Source organism: Octodon degus, unplaced genomic scaffold (genome assembly GCF_000260255.1).
Source record: "Octodon degus isolate 3935 unplaced genomic scaffold, OctDeg1.0 scaffold00328, whole genome shotgun sequence".
Taxonomy (NCBI): Eukaryota; Metazoa; Chordata; class Mammalia; order Rodentia; family Octodontidae; genus Octodon; species Octodon degus.
This window is the reverse complement of record NW_004524904.1, coordinates 214,108-238,747: the sequence shown is the minus strand read 5'-3', so window position 1 is coordinate 238,747 and position 24,640 is coordinate 214,108. Positions and strand designations below refer to the sequence as shown.

The 24,640-nt window shown below is 41.8% G+C and overlaps 1 protein-coding gene across 1 annotated transcript in view; it reads left to right on the top strand.

The window, feature by feature from the left end:
* Nucleotides 1–21,157: 21,157 nt before the first annotated feature.
* The window catches only part of Zbed3 (zinc finger BED-type containing 3), a 17,291-nt gene continuing 13,808 nt past the window's right edge, over nt 21,158–24,640 (top strand). Inside the window, exon 1 of the mRNA XM_023708086.1 lies at nt 21,158–21,307. The gene's annotated coding sequence lies outside the window, so the exon portion shown is untranslated. The remainder of the gene's footprint in view (nt 21,308–24,640) is intronic.

Below are 24,640 nucleotides of genomic sequence, written 5' to 3'. Positions count from 1 at the left end.
TGTAGGAAACACTCTCCTGAGGGGACTGAAGGGTTGGGGTGCACACGGGCAGGAGACTGGATGTGCTGGAGTGAGTGGCCCCCACAAATGTCAGGTCAGAACAGAACTAGAGAGGCTGCACTACAGAGACTTCAGGGAATGGAGCACTTTTCCTTGATGTAAATGAGATACTGTGTGGGTCTCTGCAGCATGGATGGCATCTTGAGGCTTGAACAAAACAACAGCCTGCAATAAATAAAGTCCAGCTGCGAAAACCTGCCTGGCCTAGGGCTGGGGAAGGAGTCGGGAAGCTTGGGATGTGGAAATGTAGGGATCTATTTATTTTTCTTTTCATTATTTGTGACTGATCTCCAAAAAATGTTCATTGGGAAGGCATAGAGGTAAATGCAACTTAAACTTCTATAAGCATGTATGTCTTTAAAAATTTGTGAGAGGGGCCGGGGAGATGGCTCAGTGGAATAAGCGCTTCCCTGGCAAGTGCAAGGGTCTGAGTTCAATCCCTGGTTCTGCCAAAGAAAAAAAATTGTGAGAAACATACAAATACCACCTTAAAAAATAGTATTCCCACCACTTCCTATGCTGGCCCCACCCCTGGGCACGCTGAGCTGGAGACCGAGTCTGGCCATGGTGGCATATGTCTGTAATCTCAGCGCTGGGGAAGCTGAAAACAGGAGGATCACTATGAGTCCCAGCTGCCTAGTGAGACCCTGTACAAAAACAAAATAAAACAAAACAAAACACATTTTAAAAAAAATAGGATGCCACCATTCTTTTAGGTATCTTCATCAATAGCCTGTACTGGCAAGCAAGACATGGCTTTTCCTTGAACAGTGACAATTGACTTTGAAGAATATATTTGGTGTGTCAAAACACACCAAAGAGCCAGGAGTGGTGGCATACTCCTATAATCCTAGCACTTTGGGAGGCTGAGGCAGGAGGATTCCAAGTTCATGCTTAGTCTGCGCAGCATAGACTCTCATTCAAATTAAAATATATATATATATATGAGAGAGAGAGAGGGAGGGAGGGAGGGAGGGAGGGAGGGAGAGAGAGAAAGAGAGGCTGGGAATGTAGCTCAGTGTGAAGGCTCTGGACTCAAGCCCTAATACTGCAAAACAAAGAAAGAAACAAAGACACACAGAATATAAGATTGTATCTATTTTAAGTATATAATTCAGTGTCATTAAGTCTAGTCAGACTGTTGTGCACCCTTCAACCCTGTCCATTCCCACAGCTTTTTTACCATCCCAAACTGAAACTCTACCCAAGAAACTGCGACTCTTCTCCTCTTCTCTCTGTACCTAGCAGCCTTGATTTTACCTTCTGCTGCATGAATTTCATCATTTGTGGATTTGTATAACATTTTTCTGAATGTGTTTGGTTTATTTGATTTAATGTAATATTTTCAAAGTTCACCCATGATGTAGCCTGTATTCGAATTTAATTCCCTTGAAAGATCAAGTAAGCCTGTAATCCTGATTACTCAGCAGTGTCAGGTGAGAGAACCATAAGTTCAAGATTAGTCTGAGAATCTTGGCAAGACTTTGCCCTGAAATAAAATTTAAAATGGGTTGGGGATATGTGAAAGCATGTGTGAAGGCTGGCAAGATAGCTCAGTGGACTAAGCACCTACTTAGGCAAGCATAGAAACCACAGTTCCATCCCTGGCACCACATGCCATGCTGGCCCCGCCCCCAGGCATGCTGAGCAGGCCACCAGACCAGGCTAGTGGTGCATGCCTGTAATCCTAGTGCTGGGGAGGCTGAAAACAGGAGGATCACTACGAGTGTGACCTGCATCAAATACCTTTAAAAAAAAAGCCATGTGAGAAACCTTGGGTTCAATCTCCTGTAGCAAAGAGGGAAAGAGAAATTTTAAAGGTTGAATAATATCCCATCATATGTGTACATATCATCTTGCCCTTCCATTCATCTGTTTTGCTGTCTGGGTTGTTTCTTCTTTTTGGCTTTTGTGAATAATGGACTCTGATATACAAGTATCTGTTTGGGTCTCTGCTTTCAATTCTTGGGGACACATACTTAGGAGAAGAATTGCTGGGTCACATGATAATTCTGGGTCACTTTGTAAAAACCACCAAGTTATTTTCTACATCAGCTGCACAAGATGACATTCCCACCAGCAAAGCACAAGTATTCCGACTTCTCTACATCTTGCTACTATGAATCATTCTCCTGTTTCAGGGAACAGTAATGTTCTAATGTGTGTGACAAATTCAGAAAATTCTCTTATTTCTTCTCCCTCTGCCTTTCTAATATATCTAATGCACATGTGTGCATAGTTTGATGTCATTCCATAACTTGCTGTTGCTATTTCAGTTAGGATAGTGTTTTTTTTTTTTTTTTTCTGTGTCTTTGTGCCTCCTGTTCTCCTCCCCTCCAGTAGATGTTAAATTTTGGATTCTTTAGTTTGTCTCTAGATTACTGAGTTCAGTCCTTTCAAACTCTTTTGTAACTTTTTAAATCAGTGTATGTTATGGTTTAAGCTAGATGTCCCCCCAAAGCCCCAAGCAGTCATAGGTGGGGCTTTTAGGAAGTGGCTAGATTATGGGTATGTGATACTGGGTTCAAGCATGTGTGGTATTAAATTAGATTTTGGGTATGTGGTCTTAATTAGATTGGTTCAGTATAATTCCATGTGTGTCTTAATGGATTTATTGAAGACAGAATCCCCACTGTGGGTGTGGGTGGCACCAACCAATAAGATTGTAGTCTGCATGGAATTAAAGTGAAAAGGAAGCTCACTGTTTAGCTGCCCTAACTAATGCCTCCCCCGCCCCATGGACTGTTTTCCCTGCCTTGCACCCCTGCCCTGAAGCCAGCCAACTGGGGACTGAAACCTCTACAATGTGAATTGAAATAAACTTTGACTCCTTTAATTTTGGGTGGTAGGCGTTGTGTCTCAGCAACAGGAAAGTACCCAAGACTGTATATGTTTGTGATGTGTAAGGCAGAGAGAGATAGAGGAGAGGTAGGCAGGGGCATAGGGCAGGAAGTGGCTAATGTGGCATGGCTGATCACCTGGCCTGCACAGTAACCACCTGCATCCTGGAAACTTCCCTGTGTAAAGCCCTTATAGGTACGAAACAGTTACTTTTAGGGACTGTCTTGCATGCGCTTATTGCCTGCTCCTACACACCATGACCCTCAGCTCATCCTAGAAACAGCTCACCCCAGCAACAAAGGCTGAAATCCTGGCCGAGTATACCAATCAATGAAGACCCCTTAACTCTTAACTAACCCCCAGACCACCTTACTCCTATAAATATGGACAGAACAAAGACAGGAAGTGGAGAAGCTCATTTCAAGCTCTCTCTGCTGTGTTGCTTGGGAACTTGGCCCCTGCCTTCCCAATATTATAAATAAACCTCTGCTTCACACCACTTTTGTTTCTGACTTGGTCATTCTTTTCAAGACCTGAATTCCTAATTCTCCGCCTGGGAGATCTCTGGTACTGAGCCAGCCATGCCTCGTTTTTACATTCTTCATCAGAGTAAGAACAGTAACCCAGATAAACAGATGGTCTTCACGGGGGACGCCCTAACTGCCCAGATGACACCCCCAATGCTGCAATGATTATACTCATCTTGGGGAATTGGTGAATATTGTATCTTAATCATTTCTACTTCCCCTAACCTGCACCCTCCCTCCTATCTCCCTCCATTCACAGACCCCCTTCCCACCTCCACAAAGTCAATCTTCCTATTTTCTATGTTCCATCCTTTTTGTTTTGCCTTTCAGCTGGTTTATATTTTGAATTCTTCATATAAGTGATACTTATATTCATATAAATATCAAAACTTATATAAGGTATTTACATTATATAAAACATATTTAAACATTTATATTTAAATGATTTAGATTTTGGGTTCCTCATATAAGAGAAACCATATGCTTTCTATTTAACCTTCTGTGCCATATATATTTTACTTAATATTATGGTCTCAATGGGTATCCATTTTCCTATAAGTGATTCAAGTTTATCCTTCTTTATACTTGAGCAATATTCCTTTGCAGAACACATACCCTCTGTGTATTCTAGAGTAGTATTTATTTGACAGGTAATTTAGCTGTACGTTAAATTGGTATCTTTCTAGGACTTCCACTGAAGATCTTGTATACTCAACAAGGTCTCTTTTCTCATCTGGACTAGAGGGAGCCCGAATGATTTCCAGCATGGCCTGAACTCTGTTTATTGTTTATTTGGCCCACAGATGACACAGCAGTTCTTTTCTAGAAGTTGTCCTTACCTAGCTTGTAATTCTAGCCTGACTTACTCCCTCATGGCTGAAAGCATTCTGGAACAGCCTTTTCTTGTCATCTCATAGACAACATCCTGTGCGTTTTGATCCTGATCCCCAGTGTACTGTATATATGTGCTATAGCCACAGCATATGATGATAGCCCCAGTGTCTAGTGATAATGGTACAGCAAATGTGAGAGAGAAGGAGGATTAGCCCATCTCCGCATTATTTCCTTTCATTTCCTTAGAAAATGTGTTTCTCAAATCAGCAAGCTTAGATTCTGCTGAGTTAAATGTCCTACTTTGAGGAGAAGATTGTATCTGCTAGGGGAAATGGCCAATCTCCCACTCAACTCCAGGCTATGACCATTATCTGTAAGCTGGCAGCAGACTGCCGAGCAAAGAAAGGAGCTAGCATTCTGAAGAGAAGAAGTGATCCCAATATCCACATAGAGGTAAAGCTATGGCACGTAATGTGTGCAGGAATGTTTTGCTAAAACATAGATTTGTAGGTAGGTACATCAGTTGATTGATTGATTGATTGATTGATTGATGATGCCATGCCTAGGGATGTTGTGTGAGCAATCACAGCAATCATAAATAGTTTCACAAAGGCAACAGGTCCAGACCCTGTAGAGATTGAGGTCTGCATCATCCACCAGGAAAGCAATCTAGAATGGGCCTAGGGTAAGAGTAATTGATGTGTCTCTTTTCTTAAATATTTGTGAGGTGGCTCTACTAAGCTGGAGCTTATTACTGACATATTGGTCATTCCTTATGTGTATGATGGTAAAATAAAAGCATGTCACTCCACTAGGTTTATTTTTCATTCAGTCCATAAACATTCTTGAGTGAAATTATTAAAGTAAATGAGACATTACAAAATCATTAATATTCTCTGATAGGTACGTGAAGCATTGTCCAAAAGGCAAGGAAAGAAGTCCCAGTATTTTTCCCTCCAGGGTTATGAAAGTTGTTGCTGCAGTGAAACATTAACAATGGCAGCTGCTAACTCATGAGCATCATTTTCTCCATTCAACTAGAACAGGAACCACCCTCCTTCTCTTCCCCTTCAAATCTCCCATTTGTTTCCACACACAATATCATTTACAAGTCATTCAAGATCTTCTTGTACCTTTGTATTTTTAATCAACAAATGTTCAGAATAATGTACTCCTAGTGCCAAACTTTCTCGCTGTAAACTCTTGTTCAGTCTTTTCCATAAGCCTCCTCATCACCATCTTTTTCTGTTTATGTCAAGCCCTCAACCACCTGGCCCACATAACTTCAGTGTCTTGTATGCTTTTCCACTGTCCATGGAGAAAATGGGATATTTCTTCCTACCCTAAAGATTTCCCAGGGCTTCTTGTCCTGGAAGATAACGCATAGCCATTGTAGTTAATTCTGCAAGAACCTGTCAATGGGCTCTGTTAGGTCCTGAGAAGGTAAAAGGGATAAAAAGATAAAATCTATCCATTGCATTCCCATTGCGGGAAAGTAATATGCACACAAATAATTGACACAGAGTGTTAACAGTCAAGTAAAACACAACAATACATTCTCACACGTATGTATTTCTCTTTCCCTTTCTCACTGGTGTGGAAATGGAGATGAGTATCTTTACATCTCTCACTGTATTTAGTGCATGTTTATGAAAATAGCTCTCACCAGGTAGGTATTCATTGAATAACAGAATGAACAACTTTTAAATGGAAAAGAGAATGAAAAAGCACTAAAGAGCCTTCTAATAATCTCATAGAAAGAGGAAGTCAGCTTGCAGAGCATTTGTAAAAGTGATGTCCAAAAGATTGGCAGTCACTTCTAAATCACAGTGAAAGTTCTCTTTTGGGCAATTAGAACAGATCTACATACCATATTTATCTTTCACTTGCCATCTTAATAGATATACTTAATGTATATTTACTTTTCTCATTGATGAGAAAAATACCTGGCACCTAAAATTAAAAGAGGAAAGGTTCATTTAGCTCAGTTTGTAGAATTTTCAGTCCATAATCAGCTGGGTCTAAGGAAAGGTGACATGGCAGAGAAGATACAGTTCATGGTAGGCAGAAGGTAGCAAAACAACAAGGACAACTGCAGCTCTTTCAGTCCTTTGTCTCCTATCCAGTCTACTTAGGGTGGGGCACACTCACATCTGTAATCCTAGTGCCCTTAAGCCTAGCACTGCTCCAAGAATCAATCCCAGCATCACACCTTGTAAACCAGCCACCTCTGAACAAGCCCCAGCTATGACTGCATGAAGCTTCAGAGGAACATCTCAACATAAGCCATGACACTAAACTCCAGGTCAACTATGATGTATTTGTGTGTGTGTGTGTGTGTGTGTGTGTGTGTGTGCATTTTCGAGGCTTGTACTGGTGGTTGAAAACAGTTATCTGCTTTCACTGCTTATTGTCTTATGACAGTCAGCAACATATCCAACATGAAACTAGGGTGAACTCAGTGTTTACTGGCCTCACTGGCAGTCCTTGTAATCAGCTACTAATCTTCAGGCAATACCCCCAGTGCAATTCTACTCAAACAACAATTAATTAAACTTGACCTTCTCATTAGAAACCTATAATTAAAAAAAGAAAAGAAACTCATAGTTTTCCCAACCCTTCATTCAGGCTGTGGATTCCATGGGATGAATGTCAGTGTATAATTTGTCTTATTCATATTCCTTTGTCTGGCAACACTGATATTAATATATCCAGATCTTGCAGAACAGAAATTTTGAAGGAAGAGTGCATCAGCCATTTAATAATGAAAGCTATAGTGAAATAACAAAGGCAATAAAATATTGTGGTAATTTATTTCTATTTTATCAGCTTTAAACATTTTTCACCCCCTCCCAACTTGGTCCCCTTCTATGGGAATGATGCCCTGAGTGCAGGGTGCATTACAGCAGCTGGCGAGTGTGTGCAGTTGAGAGCAGGTTCCTGGCCCTCCAGATTCATCTCAGTAGATCCAGAAGTTCACCAAGGGTTCTAGTGAGGTGATCCATGAGTGCCTCTGGTTAGCCCTGGCCTCTGATTCCCTGCCCACTTCTGCCAGAAACAAGATGTTCAATCTAGAATTGTACAAAATTGTTTTATGGCTCTTTGCCATTAACCCATCTGTCTCATTGTAGCCCTGCCTCAAAACAAAACCCAAAATGTTCTTCAGAAGCAAATAATTACAAGTAATGATGCTACTGGACTCATGGGCAGCCAACCGTCTGGTCTGGCCCTGCGCCCACTCCATCCACCAGAGTGGAAGCAGCTCACTTGACCCTAGGTGCCTCCCTTTCTCTGTGCTAAAGTTACTGCCATGAATAACCAGGATCTGGGATGAATAGTAACATTCACCAGAAAAGACTAATGAAAATGAAAGGTTTTTTAAATTGAACACTGTGCATATAATTGTGCCAAAAGTAAAAAGAAAAAAGATATTACAGGATACCCATGCAAAAATAATGTATTTTATTTCATTAGTGTATTTTTATGTATGTATGTATGTATGTATGTATGTATGTATTTGGTACAGGGTCTCGCTATGCAGCTCAGACTCATAGTGATCTTTGTGTCTCGGCCTCCCCAGCGCTGGAACTACAGATGTGCGCCACCTCTCCTGGTTTCAGTGGCTAGCACAGTGTACCTGGGGCCAGCACCACATGAGATACTGGAGATCAAACCCAGGTACTTGCACTTGCCAGGCAGGTGCTTACCACTGAGTATCCCCCAGCCCCATTAATGTATTTTTTCCCATAATTTTATTGATAAACAAATAGCAATGAGACAGTTTCAAATCAAATTGGTAGGACAGTTTCAATAATTAACACATTCCATACTGTCTTCCTAGTGGTTATTTGTCGTACAAGATGCAGACATGATATTCTATTTACAAACACTATTAGAACAAATCCCTCTATTCACTGAATTAAGAGAATGTAGCTATATATCTATCCTAACCATTTTGAATACACAGATACAAAATGGTCATTCATCTGTATCTCCTGTTTTTGTTTAGTTCCGTCCCATTAATGTGTTTTTAAAGGTAAAAATCTTAGCCCTAAATATTGGTCTTTTACAGAAGTAAGTGACTAAATGACAAATAAGAACAATAATTAAAATGAATAGACTTCAAATTTTAGAGATATGACTTAGACCAGTAAACACATGTGGATTAAAATTTGTAATTACCAGACATAAATATTACAATTATAGTTTAACTGTTCTAATTTTTAACACAGACAGAGCTGGACTGAGGTTATACAGATGACAGAACAGAACTGGGATGAGTTCTGCTTCTGCATATTGCAGCCATGGTGCTGGAATGGTTACATGGACTCCACACCGTAAATGCAGGACTTCAGGTGTGCCTTCAGGTATGCCTGGGCTCAGAGGCACCTTGTATGTTAGCAGTCCGAGCCGAGAGAAATGAGAAGAAACTAGATCAATATAACCTCAGCGGATTCACATGCTTCATGGCACTCTGAGTCTCAAGCCACCAAAACTTCTCACATTTATTGAGGGCTAAACATGGTTAAGGAATGTGTATAACTAATTGTGTGTAAACAAACTGCTGTGTCCATGTTGTCTTCCAACATAAGTTCACACAGCACTAGCTGGTAACATCCCAGCTGAAGGATCAAAGAACAGACAGGGCGCCTCCAGGAAATGCTGGTATCTGTGACCTTGTATCCCAGTTTGCCAAATTTACAAGACACAGCAGGTCTCCTTAGGCTCTGTTTCTTGTTCTTTGCTCCCTTGGGACAGCACACTTCTGTCTCATATTACTACAGAGGTGCACACCACACCTGCAACAAATCGGTGATTTCAGTCTGTTACACAGAAGGTTGTAGTTGTAGATGGGTCAGAGTGGGGGAGGAGGGGCATTACTGGCAAGAGGGGAGGAAATAAAACGTTTGTACAATTGGAAAGTTTCTTCACTAACTTCTGTGTAGAATACAAATTACTAAAAGGCAACTGATACAGATATTGATGTTTGAAGCTTACACATGTACTAATAAAATAGAAGGTATTTTGGGGGCTGATGAGTATTTTATCATTAGCCTTATTTAAATTTCCAGAACATGGTCATATTTAAAGCAGACTAAATTTTGATATTTATGAAGGAACTGCAGTTGCTTAGTGGTGAAACACTGAACATATCTCACTAAGGCGGTGAACAGGCCAGGAGCTCCTCTCACAGTGTTACTGAGTGGTAAGGCTTTAACAACTGAATGTTTGTTACTTTTTCAGTACTGAGGACACAAAACCAAACATCCACAACTTAAAGGAGAGGTTGACTTTGACTCGCAATTTGTAGACTCCACAGTCAGATGGCTCCAAGAGAAAGTAACATGGCAAAGGGTGGCCAAGGGGTGTGGTAGAGGGGTGTGGCAGAGGAGTGACAGCTCACGATGTGGCCCCAGAAAGCAGAGGAGGATCAAGGGAGGAGCAGGGACATGTATCCTGCTGGGCCACACCTGGGGTGACCCACATTTTCCCACCAGGCTTCACCTCCAAACATAACACCCAGTTATAAACCCATCCATGTACTAATCCAATTCCACATACCTATAACCTAGTGCCACACACCCATGATGCACTCAACCCCAAAAGTCCCACCTATGGTTACATAAGGTTTTGCAGAAATATCTAGGTATAAACCATTACACACAGAAAAAATGGCTTTATATCAATTTATTTTTTAAAAACCTATTTACTTATTTATTTATTTGGTACAGGGTCTCACTATGCAGTTTAGACTTGTAGTAATCTTCCTGTCTCAGCCTCCCCAGTGCTGAGATTGCAGGTGTGCACTGCCACGTCTGGTTTCCGTGGCCAGCATGGCATGTGGTACCTGGAACTGCACCTGGATCCTTGCGCTTGCCAGGTAGGTGCTTAGACTGCTGAGCTATCTCCCCAGCCCCAAAAATGACTTTTAAAAGAAAGAAAATTATATCTTTCTCAGATGACTTAATTGGGTTAGGTGATCCCAAAGAATCTACAAAAAAAAAAAAAAAACAAAAAAAAAACCTACTAGAACTAAGTTGAGCTTAGCCAAGGTCATAGGATACAAAACCAATATATAAACTCAATTGTATTTTTATCTACCACTAATGAATATTTAAGAAATAAAACAAAAAATTCAATTTCTTTTGAAATGTCATAAAACATGACATAATTAGAGGTAAATTTAACAAATCTCCAAGTTTTTTTTTTTTTTTTTTTTTTTTTTTTTTTTTGGCATGCTCAGCCCGCCCTGGGGGCAGGGCTGGTGCAGCATGTGGTGCAGAAGATCAAACCACAGTCCCTGAGTTCCCCGAAGCTTGCCTAAGCAGGCGCTTTAGTCTGCTGAGCAATCTTGCCAGCCCCAGCAAGTCTCCCAAGTTCTGTACACTGCAAATTATAAAACATTGCTGAGAAAATGAAATAAGACCTGAGTACATGGAGATATGTATCATGTTCATGAATCTAAAGATTCAACCTTGTTAAGATGGGAATTCTTGAGCTGGGGAGATAGGTCAGCAGTGTAGGCACCTGCCTGGCAAGCGCAAGGACCTGGGTTTAATCCCTGATACCGCATGCCATGCTAGCCCTGGAACCCCAAGTGCGAAATTGGACATGGTGGTACATGCCTGTAATTCCAACACTGGGGAGGCTGAGACAAGAGGATCACTACAAGTCTGAGCTGCATAGTGAGACCCTGTACCAAATTAATTATTTTTTTAGGAAAAGAGAGGAATTCTCCTCTAATTGATTCAAAGATTAAATACAATCCCAATGAAAAGTCCAGATTTCTTTTTGGGTCTTAAAATGTTGATTCTAAGCTTTGCATGGAAATGAGAACAACCTAAAATAACCAAAGCAATCCTAAGATTTTCTATGAAACTATGGTAATCATGAGAGTGTATATGCAAGACCAGCCTGGGCAATAGCAAGACACTGGAAAATAATAAATTTAAGAAATAAAAATGAAAGAAGAGGAGGAGGAAAAGCAGGGAGAAGAGGAGATGGGGGTGTGAGGTAACATCAAAAAGGCTAGACATGTATAATAATGCAAGAGTCAGTTCAGACCACATATATATGGTCAAGTGATTTTCAGGAAAGGTTCCAAGGCATTTCAATGGAGGAAAGTAATGCTTCAACAGATCTTCTAGGTACAATTAGATATTCATATTTTTTTTAAAAAAGCATTGACCCTTCATGGAATAGCCAATACTTCATACTACGTATTGTAATAGACAATACATAAAACTAAAAAGTAAAATCCCTAAAAGACAATCTTGGGGGAAAGTTTTGCAATTTAAGTATAGACAAATGCTTCTTAAGAGTACATAAGAACCACAAATTAGTAAATAATTGGTAAACCTGACTTTCACAAAATTAATATTTTTGCTCATCATAAAAACTATGAAAATGACAAGGAAAACACAAAATGGGAATAAATATTTCAGTACATATATCTGACAAAGAACTTGTATGCAGAATACATCAAAATGATTACAATGTAACTATAAAGAGAAAGATCAATTAAATAGCAAGAATATGAAATGAAAAACCACAAAATAGGATGTATAAAAGACTAGTAAGTAGTTGGAAAGACCTTCACATCATTAAATGCCACTAGACATTTAGAAAAAGCACATTAAAATTAAATTGAATTACTACTTTATACCCAAGGAAGAAAGAAGGTTAAAGAGATGGACAGTAGTGTCAGTGAGGTCATGGAGCACAAGGAACTTCCTTGCATTGCTGGTTAGGAGTACAGTGTCAGTGTAGGGAGCTGTGTGTAGCCGCGCCCTAGGATGGCGCCGGTTTCCGCCTTCCACCCCCTCAAGGGGTGAGTGCTCCTGGAGTAAACAACTCCATATATGGCCAAGGCTTGGGCTAATGCATTGCTTCTGCATACCTGGACCAATGGGCAGTACACATGTGGCACCCCAAGGTTGGAAGCCCTGGGACTTATAAGCTAAGAGCAGGAGCCTCAGGAGAAGAGAAGAAGATGGATGCAAGAGAACAATAAAGAGCTGCGCAGAAAACCAACCAGTGGTCGCATCATTCTTGCAGGCAAGGCCGCGCGCGACATGTCAGTACTATTTAGGGAAACATTCTAGTAGCTTCTCATAAGTATGTATCTACCATAGGATCCATCAATCCCATCAAAGTATTTGCTCAAAATAAATAAAAAGTATTGAAACCTTGTACACAAATATTCATAGCGGTTTTTTCATATATGCATAATATAACTCAAACCAAAGATTGCTCTAATGTCCATCAAGAGAGAATGACTCACTTATGGTCTACCTATATAATGGAATATTATTTAGTAATAAAAATAAAGAATGCACTGATACGTGCAACACTACAGATGAATCCATAAATATTAGGATAAATGAAAGAAGACTAACATATTTCATTTTATTAAATTCTAGAAAATCCAAACTTTATTCTACAGTGAGAAAAACCAAATCTGTTATCTAGTACTAGGAAGGAGAGAAAACTGCAACAGGATGTAAGAGAACTTTTGAGAGATATGGAAGTGTTGTCTTGATTGTGGTGGTGTTTATGGCTGTATACATTCTTCAAAGCCTATAAAACTTTTACATCTACAATTGAAGTATGTCTAAAGTGTTCCATAAAAAGGCTTTCTAAAGACAAAACCATAGTCCAGTGCATAAATTCTCCTTGTTCTCTTAGTCCATTCCTGCTGCTCTGACAAACACCATGCCATGCCATCTGTAGTGTTGCATGTATCAATGGATTCTTTATTTTTATTGTTAAATTGTATTCCATTACATAGGTAGACCATAAGTGATCCATTCTTTCTGATGGACATTAGAACAAGGGTTTCTCTTGATTGAAGACTTGGCCCATAGTGGCACTGTTGAGAGGTGAAGGAGCCGTTGGGGTGTGGCCTCCCGGGTGGCCCTGAGGTCGTTGGGCCATGCCCTCACAAGGCAGATCTCATAGAACTCTGGCTGTTCTCTTTAGAGGATTGTTATAAAAGCCTGAGTGCCCCACACATACTACTGTTCCCTTTTTGAGATGTAATCACTTCTTGTTCCTAACATGTGCTTAAACCTTCGCTAGCCATCTTTGAGATGATGCAGTTAAGGGGCAGCCTTCACTAAGACTATGCAACACCATTTGAATTTTGAACCTCTGAAATTGTGGGCTACATAAACCTCTTTTTTTTTTGTCAGAAGCAGCATGTCTCAAGTATTTTATGATAGTGATGAAAAGCTGACTAATACAAACACAAGCTGGTAACCTATAAGTAATAACATATTTCTTGTACTTCTGGTGGCTGGAATGGCTGAGGTCAAGGGTCTGCCAAATGCTCTCCTTCCAAGATGGCATCTTGTTTGTATCCTCCTGCAGAGGAAAGCAGAAGGAGCTGGCCAGTGTGTGAGACTCTCTCATAAAGGTCTTAATCACAAGGGAGAAGCCCTCGTGATCTGGATGCCTTGCAAAGGCTGCACTTTTCCTTGGGCATTAAGTTTCCACATGAATTTTGAAAAGTCCACCAATATTGAAAGCACTGCCTACTGTCTCCCAGGACATAGTGTTGTAAGAGAAAATATGGACTTCGGGTCTCAGGGCCCATATGATTCCTGCTGAAGAGGAGTGAGCCCAAGGAACCTTCCCTTGAGGTGGAGCCAGAGGCAGGTTGAAGGTCCTGCTCAGTGCTCCCTCCATCCTTGATCCCTCTCAGCTGTCTTAGTACTATGACGGGCAGCTCTGCCCATGGGTAGAGCACAGCTGTCCTCAGCCACAGCTTTCCGAGGTGTAACCTCAAAGGGAAGCCATTCAGGGAACAGAAATCAGCCTTGTCCTGCTTATGACCCTCTCAGGAGCACTCAGCACCATTTATGGATGATGTTTTCCCACTTCTTACAACTCCAAGTATAACAGAGGAAAGAGCAAAAGGAGCAGAGAGGCTGCAGCTGTCCCAGCTTTCAGATCAGTACACAGCGCAATAGGACTCCAGAAGCCTGGGTCAAAGCCTCTGCTCCCAGCTGCTGGAGCTCATCCACCATCCAGGTGCCAGCCCCACCCCATCCCAGGTACAGAGTCAGCCTCGGGCGGGCTCTTATTCAGAAGAGACAGGACCAAGACCCAGGAGACAGGGTTCTACTCTCCTCTGGCTACATCAACAGGGCTGCAAAATCAGAATCCCATTAAGTCATTTTTTTCTGTAATTCAAATACAGAACTTCCAAGAAATGTCCAGCATTCCTGCTATTCCTGATGTGCTATAAATATGTAATTTATGAGGGGAAATGGGAACTCTGTGTCAAATTCAAATGGAGGACTATTTGAAGGAAGTAGAAAAACAGCCCATTGTACTAAGGCATTGGGGAAAATAACCATAGTACATCATCCTAGTAAATGGGAATGGGCAAAAAGAATACTCCTATTTGGAAGTGCAAATTAAATGTTAATGTGGCCTCGAATTTATTGCAAGTATTTTTGTGAGGCATTTTCATCCTTACAACTTGATAAAGTCCCTGATATAAAACCAAGGTCAAATAATTTTACATGCTAACTTGAAAGACCTTAAGATCAAAAAATTACAAGACATCTGTTTCTTGAAGACATCATGACATACAGGTCATTGTCAGTGAAGAGCGAGACCCTTGCGATGGGGCCCATAGCTGCTACTTCAGCCTGCTTGGAGCACACAGTTCCGTGTGTGTGAACACCTCATGTTTCTCTGGGGAAAGCGCCCTGCACGCAGGCTATACGCTTGCATGAGCACTGGTGTCCTGAGTAACCAGGTGTGAAAGCCAGCCGCACTGGGCTTTTCATGCCCTTTCCAATATTTTTTTTTAACTTGAACTAGAGAAAGGGCCACACATGGGGAAAAGTGAGCCCAGGTGCTGCTGGTGGCTTCTCTCTGGCTGAGTGGGGACAGCCAGCTTTTGGGAAACTGCCCTGATGTTCTGGTTTTTCCCCAAGCCCCGTGGCCTGCCAGGTTCGGCTGCATGTGGATCACAGGCAAGGCACTGTTTCGAGGGATCTGCACTCTACTTCTGTTCTTGAATTCATGCCAAAGTCACAGAATGAAAGCACTCAGGGGTCATTTATAAACAATACGTCATGTTTTCCAGCTCTCTGTCCCAGGCAATTTATTCTATTCAATCCTGACAACACTATGAAAGTGAGAACTGTTATTATCCCCGTTTTACAGATGAAAAACAAAACCAAACAAAATTTAGGCTCTAAAGTGTTAAGTAACTTGCCTGTTGTCCCATCATCAGAGGTTTTTCTCCATTTTGAGGGGACCTAGAGCTTTGCTTACTATGATTTGGGCTGCTGGCCATTTGTTCTGAGGTAGGCACACACACTACAAAACAAACCCAAACTAACAGCCTAAGGTAAACATTTGTGTTTCAAAGAATGGAGCTGGCATCTGGGAAGCTGAGCCAGCTTGCAGCCTGCCCAACATGCCCATCAAATTGGTTTTTTAGAGAGTGTCCAGCTGAGTGGCATTAAGCCCATTTGCACCACAGTCTATCTCCAGAATTTTCCATCTTCGCCTATTAAAACTCCACAGCCATGAAACAAATCCACTTTCTCCTTCTCCAGCCTCTGATAACTACCATTCTGTTTTCTGTTACTGTAACTCTGGAATGCTTGGGTGCCTCGTACAAGTGGTGTAGTGCATCCTTTTCTGTAATGGTACTGAATTTGGGGACTGTGCATGCTAAGCACATGTTCTGTGCTGGGCACCCATGTTCAACCATGTTTTCTTTTAGGGAAGGGACTACAGGGTGTTCAGGGTCTCACTACTAGATCTAACTCATAATGATCTGTCTGTTTACAGCCTCCCAAGAGCTGGGATTACAGGAGTGCACCACCATGCCCAGTCTCAGTTGCTGTCTCAGTGTGCCCCAGGGGCGGGGCCAGCAAGGGAGGCCCAGGGATCGAACCTGGGCCTGCTTGTTGGCGCTTTAACCTGCTAGCTATTTGACTGGCCCTCAAACATGTTTTCATGTTGATGCTTCAAACCTTCCAAGTCCTAGAGAAACCCCACTTGCTCAGCATTTTACTAGATTTCATGGGGGTCTCTACAATCAGGATGCTGTGGTTCAATGGCTAGATCCTCAAGCCTTACCAGACCTGCCCTGAAGGCATCATGAACCAGCCAAAAACAAAAACAAAAACAAAAACAAACCACTTCTAATATAGGAGGTCTGACCACAGCCACTGAGGCTACCCAGGGAAGCTGCGAAGGTGCAGCCAGCTGTTTCCAAGAAGCAGCATGTGGTGAGGCTGGCAGTGGCTGGCAAGACCAGAGACATTTGGATGAAGAAGATACCCTAAGAAGAGGGTGTCATCTAAGCAGGGGCTCAAAGAACAAATACGAGACCTGGTTGGCCAGAGAGGAAGAGTCTAGATTAACTAAATCACAAGTCTGGCAGGCCAGCTGTAAAGTTTCCACTCCAAACCAAAAAGCAACAGCACTGTGTAGTTTCTCTGAGGTCACAGCAATAAACACTAGATATGAACCAGAAGCTAGTGCCACAAAGCCACATAAACACACAGGTAAAGGTTTACTTTTCTCCCATTGTAAAATAGGCACAATTTAAAAAAAAAAATCACAGAGCAGGAGGAATTGTTATTTTCTATAATTATCAGAAAATAGCCAAAGCAACTTCTTCCTGCAAGTTTATCATCTCCTCTGGCAAAAGGCATTTGTAAAATCTGGATGCTTGTCTGGACGGTCTGCCCACGAGGGTTCTGGCCACACCAACCCTGGCCACAGCTGCAGATGGGCGCTGGAGTCATGGTGAGAAAAGCCTGGGGGTGCCCAGGCCAGAACTTTAGCCCAGCAGGAAAGATGCCACCCACCACCACTTGCACGGCTCTGCTCCTGGGGTCCAGGCTCGCTGCGCGCCTCTGACTCTTGCCTACTCCATGTTGTTGTTCTTATCCAAGCACAAGTTTCTCCTACAGACAGTGACACATAGGTGAGTGCGAACAGGAAGTTCTGCCCCTCCCTCCTTCCTCCCTTCTTTCTTTTCTCCTCCCCTCTCTCCTTCTCCTGCTATGGTTTGGACACAGTCTGAGGATGTCCCCCCAAAGGTTCCCCAGATGCCTTTTGTTTGTCCTGGGAGTTTGGTCCCAGTGTGGTCAGGACTCCTGGAAAGTGGCTGGGCCACAGGTATCACCTTGGTAGGGCACTGACTCAGGGCTCCTGGGAGGATTGCTCTGTGCACACCACTCCCATGCCATGTATGATGAGGCCTTCACCAGGGCTGGGCAGACACCAGCACCATGCTCTAACATATCCATAACTATGAGCTAAATAAATCTATTTTCTTTCCGCCCCCCCCCCCATTTTCTTTAAAACATACCAACCTCAGCAACTATTGTTAAAGCAATGGAAAACAGCCTAGAAGACCCATCACTTTCTTTTGAGATAATAGCCGTTTTATTATAAAGTATCCCCAACTTTTAGACAAGAACATTTCTTGGTGGGTCCCACAGGAGACAGGTTGGATCATCACCGTCCTTCATTTCCATGTATGTTATAAGGAAGTCTAACTGTAGAAAGTGAAGCAGCCATCGAGGGCCCCAGGAGGAGGCATCTCAGCCTCAGGACGGGAAGCAAGTGATGATGCAGTGGTGAAACTGCCCTGACCGCTGCCTGGCTTCCCCCGTCTTAGGCAAGAATAAGCTACAGCCAGTGTGGAGGGTCAGATCTGTGGATTCGGAAAAGGAGCTGAAATTCTGGGGCAAATCTCTGAGCCATTTCCTCCTAGTAGTTCTGAGAAATATAAATTAACATCTAATGCCTTCCTAAGCATTCCCATAGGAGAAGGATCATTTCTATCTGCTCTCCAGAGTGTGGCCCAAGGACACAGTTCTGTGACACACATCCTTTGCAAACCTCCGTAAGTGTTTTTCTCAAACTGGCTAGCACAACCCCACCAATACTTTGACTTTGGCCTCTAAGCTCCAAAACACTGGGGAATATAAATCTGTGTAAGTCACACAGCTTATGGAACCTAGTTATGAGCACCGTAGGATGCAAAGAGAGTAAGGATTCTGGGCTGGACCCGGACTTCCCACTGTTCAGCTCCGGAAACAGTCTGTTACATCATCCTCCTCAGAATTCAAAGGCCCCATTTATTCAGGGGATGCAGACATTGCCACATCAGGAAAACATGAGGGACACAGCTGTCATGGGTGACACTACAACGCTAACATTGATCATGAATTATATGTGGCTACTTCCTCTAAGGGGCCCCTCTGAAGGCCACTGTATGATCCTAACAGATAGCTTTGTGAAAGCACATGTAGGGCTCAGATGACTGGACATTACTGCCAATTTGCAGAAACAACAAGATTCAAAGAAATACTGTGAACAACTTTGTACCAACTAGAGAGCAAATGAAAGGGACTGATTCTTCAAAAGATAACAGTTACCAAAACTGACCAAGAAGATATACTCTGAACCAGCAACAAATGAAAACATTAAATTGGTAATCAAAAGAGGACCCAGAAAGAAAAGCCACTGGTAAAGGAAGACATTCTTTACTATTTGTTTCTAATTTTTTTTTATTATTATTCACACCTTTACCAGATAGGGTTAAGTTTAGACCCTACCAAAAAATAGAAGAGAGAAACACTTCTCTATTCATTTTATGAAGCCATTATTATCCTTGTACCAAAACCAGATCAAATAACACAAGAAAAGGAAAAGCTACAGACCAAAGGTGCTTCGGATGTACCAAAAACATGTAAGGATGAGCACACAGCTCTACAATTTCATGTTTCTGAGCCAAGTTCCATATTTTCCTTAAACTGCTTTATCAATAAAGATTAGGTAGTGGATTTCAAGGTTATAATTTCTGGCAAGAATCTGGAGAGCAAATGTTTTGCTTTAACAGTAAAAGGCAAGCCCTTAGTCTTTGCCAAATTCTAGAGCACAAGTTATAATCAAGGTCATCTATGAAAGTGAAATGTTTTTATATATTATTAAGTGCGTGTCAGGGGAACTGCCGCAACCAAACAAGAACTGAAGTGTTTTTCTTGCTGAAACTTGAACAAAGAATGGGAATGAGGAAGAGTTAGCAGATAGTTGGAGACATATTTTATCATTTTATTTATAATTTCTTTTAAAAGTACAAGGAAGAGATTTCTGCTGATAGAAAGTTTAAGCACCAGATCAAACCGAAAAGACAGGCTTCTTTTCTCTGGACTTTAAAATAAATAAATAAAAGCCCAAACCACATCTTCCTAGGACAATAAATGTGTGATGGCAGCAGTTCAAGCGCCGCCGTTTCCCAGGTCTTGATTACACTACCACTTTCAAAACGATGTAGCCATTCTCGATTCAGTATTGCCCTTGAAAGCTTTCTCTTACATTGTTTGCCCCATTCTTCCTACTGCCATTTTATTGGAGGCGTGTGAGCTTCACGCAGGCAGGAATGGTCTTTTGAAAATTTAGACTCCCTACTCAGATGCTGTTTGGGAACCAAGAGTAAAGGGCCCTCCTGTAATCCCAGCAACTTCTGAGGCTGAGTAGAAAGATTGAGAACCTGAGGAACACAGTAAGCTACCATTAAAAAAACAAATTCTACTTTGCCCATAATCAACATATACTGAAAACTGTGAAAAATAAAGAACGCAATAAAAAAATTGCCAGATAAAATAAACTTTAAAAATCTGTTCACCTATTAAAACATGCCCGACTTAGGGTCAGGTTTAACCTGATTTACTTTTCTGCTGATCAGATGTCCCCATTTATAAGTGTCTTTTGGACCGGAAGGAAAGTGGCAACCTAATACTTGACTTGCACGTTTCAAAATGATCCCTTTGAAAATACCCAATCAGTTTTTGTCCTTCTGAAATCATTTGAAACTCCCATTAAGTGGACTCTGCAAATGTAGCACATTAGGGAAAAAAATCCATTGAAAACCTGACAGGTCAAGGGTGTCGCTGAGGGGCACGGGCTGCGCTGCTTGGTATTCACAAAGACCTGGGTTTAAGGCTCAGCACCACAAGGGCGGAGGGCGGGGTTTGGTCCGAAGCAGGCGAGGTGGATTAGTACTGCTGAGTTTGCGGCCCGCCACTTGTTGCTCTCAAGAATGACGCTTTCTTCCTGCCCATTGGCTGCAAACTCAGTCAAGTTACTTGCCTTGGCCAATAGCGGGAGAGCAGCGAGTCACAGGTGACAGTGGTGTCCAGAGCTGTTACTCCCAAGCGTCTCATGGCTCCAAGTGTTAATCCATTTGCAGATAGAAATGAGGTATGGCAGGAGTAGCTACACCATTGAAACAGCAAATACTATGCATCAAGACTTCCCTTCCCCCTCTGAAGTCGGTTTAACCTGTGAACGCTTTCAAAAAGGGGATCACAGCACCCCAGGAAGCTGAGGCAGGAGGATCACAAATTCGAGCCTATTCCGAGTAATTTAGCGACTTGGCCAGACCTGGTCTCAAAGTTTTAAAAAAATTTAAAAGCTGAAAATAGAGGGGAAAGTGTGTGTTTCAGACTAGAGCACGGAATAGAGAAAACTGGCAGAGTGGCTGGGAGCTGCTGCAGAAGACATATTTTTTCCCTCCCGGAGCAGGGACCCGGAGGGCAGCAAGACAGGCGGATGCGGGTGGGAGGGTGGGTGTATGCACGCCACTGCCAGGTCCAGGACGATGAATAACACACTCGCAGGGAACAGCAGCCCCTCCCATCCTCGCCGAGCGGGCGCAACTGGAACCCTGCAGACCCCAGGCGGCGCTGCCAGGAAGAACGCCGGGGTTCGAGATTTGGGCACTGTGTCTTTAAGGGGGCGTGTCGAACGCGGGAGGGGCGGTGCCAGAGCCTGCTCGCCAAGTCCCGCCCCTCGCCGCGCGGGTCCCGCCCTCCCACTGCCCCTCCCCGCCATGGCGAACAAAGGACTGGGCCCCCTCCGCCGCCCCCGCGAGCGGAGCCTGCAGCGCTCTGGAAGGGAGGAGGAAGGACACCCCGACGGAGCCTGTGATCTGTGATCGGCGCTACTCCAAGGACACCGCGCTTCCAAGCAGCTGCTGTAGAAATAGCTTAGTAAGTGGCCATAATCAGGGCCATTCTTTGTTGTACTTTTCATTAACGGATTATTAGTACATCTGTTTTGGCCAGGAATAGCTCGAGGCGGCCGAAGACAGAAAGCATAAAACAATGTGTAGAAATACCAAAAGCCCAAATAAAGATCCACTTCAGGGCAGAATGCTTCACACAACTCATTTTTAAAAAGCATCGACAGAGAGTGTGTTGTTGCCTGTCAGCTAATGGTGAGGGTTTAGGAAATGGTGATGGTTTAGGAAATGGTTTAGGATGGTTTAGGAAATGGTGATGGTTTAGGAAAATCTCTGATTCACCAGCTAATTGGCAGTGGATCCAGTACACTTTAGTCCACGCATAAGCTTTTCCTAAATGTTTTCACACATAACCCTTTATTTCCAACCCGGATGTCCATATTTTACAGTTCAGACATTTGTATCTACTTCTTAATTTCCTCTAAGCCTTCATCCTGATTATTCCAGACTAATTTTTTTAATTGCCTGGACCTGTTTATAATTAGATGGTTACATGGCAATGAACTGATAGAAAAATAGATTTTGACAAATAGTAGATGAATGAATAATAGTTTTCTTAACGTTGCCGTGATTATTTTAATTATGTCTTTGGTTTAAGTTACAGTGGATAAAGTAAAATGCAAATCTTTTCAGTATTTCCATGTAACCTATGAATTTTATATTAGTGTGAAATTAGTAAATGCTAATGAGAGTAGCCTTTCTGCAGAAGGACAAATAGAAATGTAATTCAGTTGTTTCTTCATTTCAAAAATTTTAACATATGTATGTATGTATGTATTTGGTACAGGGTCTCACTACGCAGCTCTGACTCGTAGTGATCCTCCTGTTTTCAGCTCCCCAGCACTGGGATTACAGGCATGTGCCACCACGCCCAGTCTCAGTGGTAGGCTCAGTGCACCCAGGGGCAGAGGCTGGTGTGGCATGTGGTGCCCAGGATCCTGGTCCCACGCTCGCCTAAGAGGCACTTAGCCTGCTGAGCTATTTTGCCGGCCCTCAGTTATTTCCTTTTGGGAACAATCTTTGGTTCTTTGACCTGCCCACTGTTTTTATCTGTGTAAGAATATGTGTAAAATAATAAAATTGATCTTTATAGGAAGACCACATCTATTAAATAAAGTAATAGATGTCTGAAAAGTAATACTTCAGAGAAAAATGCTCATGATCTATAAAAATTGAGTTTATGAAAATTGTAAAGTGTTTTTTCTCTGAAGAAGACCCTTGAGGAGGTTATACTGAGAAATATGGGTTCTAAACTGAAAGCTCACTAGAAGAACAAAAAAGAATAGAATTTCTTCAGGAAAAGACCCAAATGCAGAGAGAATTACTGTGAATTTATGATCTTGCACGAGCTCAGACTCTCATCCCTCTGTCCCCATAGTGGATGCTCACTTGTAGCTCCCCCATGCCAGTGTTCTGGGGCACAGTACCTCTTGATTTTCTTTTTTTCTTTCCACAGAATACCTTGCTTTTTCTTTCTGTGGGCTATCTAAACTCTACATTTGTTTTTTCAAGTTTTTATTTCTGAAATTGAACTAAAATTTTTCCACTGTTAAAGTTAATTGTGTGCTGGCAGTGCTTTTGTGTACTGTGAAGACATTTTATCCTCAAAAAATGAAGACATTTTATCCCCAGGGGTCTAGTCATGCATGGAAGAGTAGAGACTTTGTTGGAGTCGAGCACTGATTGTAATGGGTTTTGATGATGGACAGCACAGTACATTTTATACTCTGTACAAGTGGGCAGAGAAAAAAAAAACAACAAGTGGGCAGAGAAGGGACACTGAGCATTGTAAAGATTGAGGTCAGGGCCCTCAAGTCTAGCCCCTTGGGTTCCCTTTCTCCAGTGTACACATGACATGATAGAATATATACTAATGAATGAATACCAGCTTGACCTTTACCAAAGGTATCACACTTACTGTTAGAAACATCTCATTCCCCATCAGATGGTGGGCTTCCTGAAGGTGCAGACCATGTCTTGTTTCTCTTGGAATCCGTGGGAGCAAACATGTGTGACCCTTAGCAGGTCCACAGTGGCTGCTTGAATGAAAGAGTGGATGGAAGGAGTAAAGGGATGTAAGTAAAATAGTGGTATCCATTGCCAGTATTTTGTTACTTTTTTAAATGCCTTAAGAAAAGTCAAGGGAGTTCTTATTTTTCATTTTCTTCTTGTTATCTAATGACAGATACATAACTGTGCATTGTTGTTATGTACTTGTTCAAGGAGAATTGAGAATCACATGAAATATGCCTTGACAAATGATCTAAGACACCCCTCTGGCCATCCCAAGGCTCTATTTTATCAAGACCTCAACATTGTATCCTTTGACCTGAGTGATGAGCAACCTATTTTGCATGAAGGTCAATTTAGGAAGTGAAACTAAGTATGGAGAGTGAGGGTCTAGGATCTTTTTTTTTTTAACTTAAAAAAATATTTTATTATGGTTACTCTGTGTACTTCATAGTGATATGATTTCAAAGTAAATATGAAACTATAGAATCCAGTGAAGTTCATAGATTTTCAGCATTTTTTTGTCATGACATTTTAGTGTCTACTCAAAAAATGTCAAAACCATTGACAAGTGTCATTTTAATAAATTAGTACTGGGGTACAATATTAAAATATTTATTTTATAATAGATCAGCTTTTTATATTTTTACAATTGACTTTCTGCTTTTTCTGTAAGTTAAGTTAAAAGTCAGAGTTTACATCTCAGATGAATCCATGACTTTATAGAGAGATGTAAAACTAAGCTCCAGAGCTGGGAATGTAGCTCCTTAATAGAGCCTTTGACTAGCATGTGTAGGCCATTATGTTCAGTCCTCAGCACAACAGGTAAACTAAGTTAAACTTTAGTCAGCTGAACCTGGAGAGACTAAGTAAACTGTGGCCTTGGCAGTTTTATTTGGGTAGGTCGGATTGACTTAATTGGGTTTTTTTGTTTTTCAAAATTTTATTGATAAACAGATAGCAATGAGACAGTTTCAAATCAAATCAGGAGTACAGTTTCAACAAATAACACACTGCATATATTCTTCTTACTGGTTAATTGTTGTACAAGATGCGGACTTGAGATCCTATTTACAAACACCATTAGAACAAATCATTCTATTCATTAAGAGAATGCAACTATATATCTAGCCTAACCACTTTGAATACACAGATACAAAATGGACATGCATCTGTATAACCCATTTTTTCTAAGTTCCGTTATTGAATGTTATAGGTGTGTAAACTCAGCAAAATATTCTAAAAGAGTCCAGTAGCCCATAATAGTATTGGGTCTTCGGTTTAACTGGCA